Raw genomic sequence first — 7,978 nt, forward strand, 5'->3', positions numbered from 1 at the left:
GTCGAAACTAATTTTTACTCCTGGAGTGCCTGTGAAAGGAAACGTACTCCTATCAGAACTACATTTAACTGACCAAGAACTAGTGTCAGCAGACAGCACTTCTGCGACGTCCTCTTCCACACTTGACGTTTCTGTCTCACTACCACTGAAATTGTCATCACTGTCTTCTCCACCGCTCGAAAACCTTGTCACTAGACCACTCATTATCGCTTTGGTTTAATAATAGTTCAATGTCTTCATAGCGCATAGACGAAGAAGATGCGCACTTCAACATGTTTGCACTTAGAAAATTCTACTGTCTTTCAAAATATATTGTTTCAGTGGAAAGACCGCCAGCGACCTCCGTTGAAACAACTTTACACTGTGTAGAGTGACACTAGCGGCTGATATAGACGTCAAAATGAATTTCGTAGGCGAGCACGTACCATAGCTCCAACATGCGACCGAACATAATTCGACGAGCACGCCCGGCCAGAGAGCACGGCTGGACGAACGCAATTCGTCGAGCACGACGACAGTGCACCCTTGGCTCCCGAGCCCAGTTCGTCGAGCACGGTCGAGGGGTTAAACTAACCTACGCTAAGGACAACACACACACCCATGTCCGAGGGAGGACTCGAACCTCCCAGATCGAGCGGCTACCCCGCGTGGCATGGTTCGTTGGTTGGTTTAAAAGGGCGGGGGGAGGGGGGGGGGCAGGGACCAAACTGCGAGGTCATCGGTCCCTTGTTCACAGTAGAACAATTACCCAAGGGAAGGATGAAAACAAAGAAGGCGTACGGAACAATAATAGGAGTAAGGAAGAACTAGAAGAACGACAGAAGGACAAAGAACACTACAATGGACAAAACAGGACAAGAAAACCACAGAGAGACGCAAGAAACAGGGAGAAGAAACTAAAAAAAAGAAAGCAGATTACCGTGGCTGGCTTATCATGAGAATAAAAAAGGAGAAGCCAGCCACTCTGCAACGCATTAAAAACTCCACCCTAAAAGCCTTAGGGTGGACGACACAGAGGGACAAAGGACGTGCGCAAAACTCAGATCAAATGACAAAACCCACCCTCACGAATAAAACGTAAATCTAAAGCTGCTGTGGAGGCATTGTCGCCCAACACCGAAGGTAATTTGCTGGGAAAGTTAAAAGTCCACCACAGAGCGGTTAAAAGTGGGCAGTCCAGTAAGAGTTGGACGACTGTCATTTGGAAGCCACAGCGACACTGAGTGTGTCATCGCAACAGAGGAGGTAACGATGTATGAGCCATGTACGGCCAATGGGGAGCCGACAAAGGACAACTGATTCCCTTCTAGACGCCTGCAGAGATGACTACCACACATTTGCAGTCTCCTTAATGACACACAGTTTGTTGTGTAAACTGTTATGCCACTCCGTCTCCCAAAGCTGAAAAACATTGAGGCTTAAGACAGAACGCAGGTCAGTTTCAGAGATGGTCATCTCCAGGAGTTGTTTCCGCGTACCCTGTTTGGCCAGCCTGTCAGCAAGTTCGTTGCCTGGGATTCCGAGGTGTCCTGGGGTTCACACAAACACCACTGAATGGCTGGACCGTTCCAAGGCAGAGATTGACACCTGCATGTTCACTACCAAACGATGGCGAGGGTAGCACTAGTCGATAGCTTGTAAGCTGCTCGAGGGAGTCAGAACAGAAGAAACGACTCACGAGAACGGGAACGGATGTACTGATGTGCGCGAGATATAACAACAAGCTCTGCAGTGAATACGCTGCAGCCAGCGGGCGAGGAATACTGTTCAGTATGGCCTCTGTGGATATAGGCGAAGCCAACATTACCATCAGCCATCGAGCCGTCGGTGTAAACAACTTCAGAGCCCCATAACACTTCAAGAATCGAGAGGAAGTGAGAGTGGAGAGCGGTGAGGTTAACGGAGTCCTTAGGGCCATGCAAAAGGTCCAGACGAAGCTTCGGCCAAGGGGTGCACCATGGAGGTCTACGTGAATGGTCCTCAAGTAGAGGTGGTAAAGGGAAGGGCTCCAGTTCGGAGAGAAGGGATCGCATGTGAACCGCAATCGTGAGCCCTGACCTGGGCCGCCGTTGTGGGAGATTAACTGCCGCTGGTGGGAAAAGGAGACAGTAATTAGGATGCTCAGGAGAACTACGAATGTGTGCAAAATAACTGGCGAGCAGCTGAGCACGTCGGATCCGCAATGGAGGGACTCCAGCCTCCACTAGGACACTGGTCACCGTACTCTTGTAAAAGCTCCATTCGTTAGGCGAACGCCACAGTGGTGCACTGGGTCGAGTAAACGCAGCGCTGAAGGCGCCGCCTAACCATAAATCACACTCCCATAGTCAAGGCGGGATTTAACAAGGGCTCTGTAGTGGTGCAGCAACATGGAGCGATCTGCACCCCAGTTGGTTCTGCGGAGGGTACTGAAGTGCTGCCAACATTTCCGTTTAAGCTGACGAAGATGAGGAAGCCAAGTCTAACGAGTGTCGAAAAATAGACCAAAGAATCGTCTCTCCACTACAGTGAGTGGATCGTCATTAAGGTAAAGTGCTGGTTCTGGATGAACGGTACGACGCCAACAGAAATGCATGACACACGTCTTAATGGCGGAAAACTGGAAGCCATGGGCTAGAGCCCATGACTGCGCCTTGTGGATGGCTCCCTGTAAGCGACACTCAGCAACACCAGTACTGGAGCAGCAGTACGAAATGCAGAAGTCATCTGCATACAAAGAAGGTGAGACAGAGGGTCCGACAGCTGCTGTTAGACCGTTAATGGCCACTAAAAATAGAGAGAAACTCAATACAGAGCCCTGCGGTACTCTGTTCTCCTGGATATGCATGGAACTAAGGGAGGCACCAACTTGGACACGGAAAGTACGGAGCGACAGGAAGTTTTGGACAAAAATCGGGAGCGAGCCCCGGAAACCCCATTCATGCAATGTGGCGTGGATATGATGTCACCAGGTCGTGTCGTATGCTTTACATAAGTCAAAAAAGACGGTAACCAGATGTTGGCGTCTGGAAAAGGCTGTTCGGATGGCAGACTCGAGGGACAAAAGATTACCAGTGGTAGAGCGACCCTGGCGGAAGCCGCCACGTGACTCCAGGACCCAACCCAACCGCCGACACACCATATGTTCCAGCAGCTTACAGAGAAAGTTGGTGAGGCTCATTGGCCGACAGCTACCGGGTTTTAGCACCGGAATGATGGTGCTATCCCACCATTGCGATTGGAAGACCCCATCACACCAGGTTCGGTCGAACATTACGAGGAGATATCGCTTGTAGTCAAATGAGAGATGTTTAATCATCTGACTGTTGATCCGATCCGACCCAGGAGCCGTATTGGGACAATGTGCGAAGGCGCTGAGGAGCTCTCACTCTGTAAATGGGGCGTTATAGGATTCACTTTGGCGTGTAGTGAACGAGAGGACTTTCCTTTGCATCCGCCGTTTGAGAGTGAGAAATGCTGGGGGTAGTTCTCGGACGCAGAGTCCGAAAGACTATTCGCCCTTCAATCCCGCGTCCGGCCATCCTGATTTAGGTTTTCCGTGATTTCCCTAAATCGCTCGAGGCAAATGCCGGGATGGTTCCTTTCAAAGGGCACGGCCGACTTCCTTCCCCGTCCTTCCCTAATCCGATGAGACCGATGACCTCGCTGTCTGGTCTCCTTCCTCAAAACAACCCAACCCAACCATTCGCCATTTTACTAACAGAATGCCCATCTAGTAATGAAGAATGAATAAAAATAGTGTATATGGCTGTGCTGCTGCTCCCCTGCACCCTAGTTGGAAAACACACAGTCTGCAGCAGATCATATGAATTTAGGAGATCTACCAACCTCCTTTCTTTCGCACTGCCATATACAAAATTCATATTAGTCACGACATAAAACTAATTTCTGGTACTTCCTACAAAGTGAATCAAGAACCCTCTCTAGCTTGTGCAGAAATGCTCTGAAGTCGGTGTTAGGGGACCTATAAACAATAACAATTAGAAGTTTAGTTTTGCTAAATTCAACCGCCCCTGCACAACATTCAAATATCTGCTCAGTGCAGTGCCGTGATACATCTATGAAATCGAATGGAATACTGTTTTTTTATGTACATAGTCACTCCCCCACCCCACGAGAAACTCCTTGAAAAACAGCCAGCTAATCTGTATGCTGGTAAAGGAAGCTGTTGAATTGTCAAATTGCTTAAGTAATGCTCCAATATACCAATAATTTCAGAGTCATCATCTATAAGCAGTTCACTAACTTTATCTCTAATAAGATATTTTGATGAAATATGCTAATTCCTTTTCTACTTTGAAACATGACGTCCTCTGAAGGTGAACCCTTAGTTGGAGGGACTTTCTTTAAGCAGGTATACCTATCAACCGATTTTAATCTAAAAAAGGTGCAGGTCTAACAAAAACTACTACAGGAAATTTTCCACGAGTGATCCCACCACTACCACCACCACCACCACCACCACCACCACCACCACCACCACCACATTACACTGTCACCTATAAGCTTTGCCAGCCTCCCATCCCATACCTACTGAAGTGCAGCCTATGCCTTGTGAAACCCTATTTACTGACGGACCCTACTGGCACCACTGAAATGTGACCCATGCCTTCTGCCATCAGCACCCCGTCCAGCCCCATGTTAACGCATCTAACAGCCACATTAAGACGAGGCTGATCATGATGCTGAAACAGTTGCACAAAATGCACATTAGGGCCACCAGTTTGGGTAGCTATCTCTGCCAGGTCATCACCTACATCATGTTCCCCATCCTTATACTGTTCCCTGCTCCACCCACAATTACTATCTGATCCTCCATAAAATTCCTATGTAACTCCTCTATACTGTCAGCCAACTGAGCCAACCCTGCACTAGGTTTCATAATACTGGTGACCTGGTACTCACTCCTCAAAACTTCCTGCAACTGCTGGCCAATCCTCTACTGTGCGAACAACCTAGCAGCAGAACCTCCTTTCTGTTAGACTTTACAACTGAACGAGGCCTAACTGTTGAGGACTGCTGCATGTTCCCTACATCTACAGGCACAAGAGTCTCCTCTTCACTCAACTCTGTCGGTAGGTCAAATCTATTGCATATACGCAACATGTAACTGTCTGAATACCTTCTCCTCCTAGCTGCCTTCTTCCCAACTGCCAGTTCGCATTCCCCACCACCCTTCACCCTCCTCAACCTATCTAGTTCCTCCTTTGTACGTTGTAATTGGACCAAAAGGGCACAGATCTTACGCTCCTGCTCATTCTGCATTCCCAGGAGAGGATCTCGCTAAAATGTCCGCTGGCTTCCCCACTGCACCCCCCCCCCCCCAATGAAAATTCTTTGAACAAATCCCACACCGTAACCCACTACTCACAAACCTACGACAGAGCCCACACTTCTCACTCATGGTAAAATTTTACAGTTACTGGAAAAAACTATACATCTACCTTACCTAAGTTCAGTTACACCAGTAGCACTATTTTAGAAACTAACAATAGCGGTCTCTAAAATCTCTGTGTACTAAGAAAGCAACTACTTGTATTAATACTACTACACCACAGCTAGTACAAATACCAACAAAACTTCGCAAAATTATTAGCTAAAACCAAAAATTCAAGCGGCCACTGGAACACTCAACAAAGTTAAAACACTGAATGAAAATTATACAGAAATATTTCACTAGAAACAATAAGAAACGTCAGATGACAACTAAAGTACGAAATTTACTAAACGACTTCAACGCACAGAAAACTCTAAAAAACACAGTGAGCGGACGTTTCCAAACGTTTATTCAATAGTCATTTCGCCACAGCACGAAACTTCGCTGAAAATTATTAAATTTAATAACTGTATAGCAGTGCACAAATAACTTCGTCAGTACTTAGCTTTAAAACCACTTCCGCTGCGACTGCACGCCACAAAATGTAAACTAACTACTGAGGCTTGATGCTTGGACGAACGACGTAAGCACACTCACGAATAACAGAACCCTCGATTCAAAAATGGTTCAAATGACTGAGCGCTATGGGGCTTAACATCTGAGGTCATCAGTCCCCTAGAACTTAGAACTACTTAAACCTAACTAACCTAAGGACATCACACACATCCATGCCCGAGGCTGAATTCGAACCTGCGACCGTAGCGATCGCTCGGTTCCAGACACAAGCGCCTAGAACCGCTCGGCCACTACGGACGGTGTGGCCGTACGGCTAAAGGCGCTTCAGTCTGGAACCGCGTGACCGCTACGGTCGCAGGTTCGAATCCTGCCTCGGGCATGGATGTGTGTGATGTCCTTAGGTTAGTTAGGTTTAATTAGTTCTAAGTTCTAGGCGACTGATGACCTCAGAAGTTAAGTCGCATAGTGCTCAGAACCATTTGAACCATTTGAACAGAAAAGTGAAAAGTAGTAGTCTCGTTTTCTTGACAACATCGAAGATTTATATTTTGTCTCCAGTATGAATGATACAGTGTTTCAGAGACATCAGTATCGATACGAAAAAATCTATGACAAAGCTGCAAACATCGTTATTTTGTTAATATCGTTTATCATTGCCAGTCCCTACAGCGCATGTCTTATATTGGTAAGATTTTTTGACATTTCTTGAAGCACAGAAGTTTAGATGCGTAATACGAAAATCATTCAAGTCCGATCTTACAGTAGTAGATGTTACAAATAAAAATTTTACTAAATAATTTTAATGGTGAAAGGCGACAATAACATCCAAAAAGGATTTAGAGACAACCGCTGTGTTGGAATAAGTTTCTACGAAACAGTTTAATCCATGTTCTGCCATTGAGTCTGTCATGAGAGTTACAAACTAAGTGAACTACATCGATGGTTACATTTACAGCTTCGGCTAAATTGCGAACTATGTGCAAGCGTCTTTGATCTGACAGTACCACAGTCGCTATAACGTAGCCAGAAATTGTGACGGTACTATCGATTGTTATAAAAGCGTAGCATTGTGGCTAACGGTGCTGTCAATGAATTTAATACCTGCTGTAGCACCATGACACATAGAGGATGATAAAGAAAATGGGGGAGGGGGGGGGAGAAGGGAGCAGAGAGCAGATGGTCTGTCCACTGTTGCAGGAAGTACGTGCGCTATTCGGAGAGTAAGGTCCGATCGATTGTGAAATAGAAACTGTAGTGAATATCCGATGAAGTTTTGCATAGATGTTACCCTTGTAATCCTGTCGATTGCGTCATGTCGCTCTTTTCAGTTCTGAGTGCACAGTGAGCACGTGAAGATGCCTAGAAAACTGTGTCTCTGGCCAAGTCCGAGTGCCTGTGAGATTTCTCCTGATTTCATGCGGCCCACATAGCATAACTGTCATGCATTTCCTTCGTCATGAGAATTCTCGGCGGTACACTGCGGTGCCAATGAGGACGCTCCTGCAGCACTTTCGATGGGAAGTATTTGATTACCCATCATACAGCCCGGACTCGGCTCCTCCTGATCTTCAATTCTGCTCACATGAACCGCTGGCTATGAAGACAATTTTGGCACGCATAACGAGCTACAGATCAGTGTCAAGAATTGGCAGAAACCACAGGCGGCTGCCTTCTTTGCTGAGGCTATTGAAAATTTGGAACAATGCTATGAGAAATGCCTGATTCGGAGTGGCGATTATGTAGAGAAGTAGATGGAAGGAGTGCCTATCTGTTGCAGATGAAACATTTATAATTTTCAGCGTGCTTTCCGTTTTGCGACCGATCGGTCCCTGCTTTCCAAATAGCCCTCGTAACATGCTACCATACATTGTAACAGGCACTCTAGGTAAACCGCACTAGGTGAACCACTCACCTTCACAAGCAGTGTTTTGAGCTTCAGGCTGACCCTCGCGCCTATCACATCACGCAAGCTGTAAGTGGACGGTCTACAGTGAATCATGCCCAGTGCAGGAGGGACCTAATTAATTTTATGCGCGCCCGAGTGTTTCGTAAGATTCCATAGACTGAATGGCCTTATAATATGCA

Source organism: Schistocerca serialis, chromosome 1 (assembly GCF_023864345.2).
Source record: "Schistocerca serialis cubense isolate TAMUIC-IGC-003099 chromosome 1, iqSchSeri2.2, whole genome shotgun sequence".
Lineage (NCBI taxonomy): Eukaryota > Metazoa > Arthropoda > Insecta > Orthoptera > Acrididae > Schistocerca > Schistocerca serialis.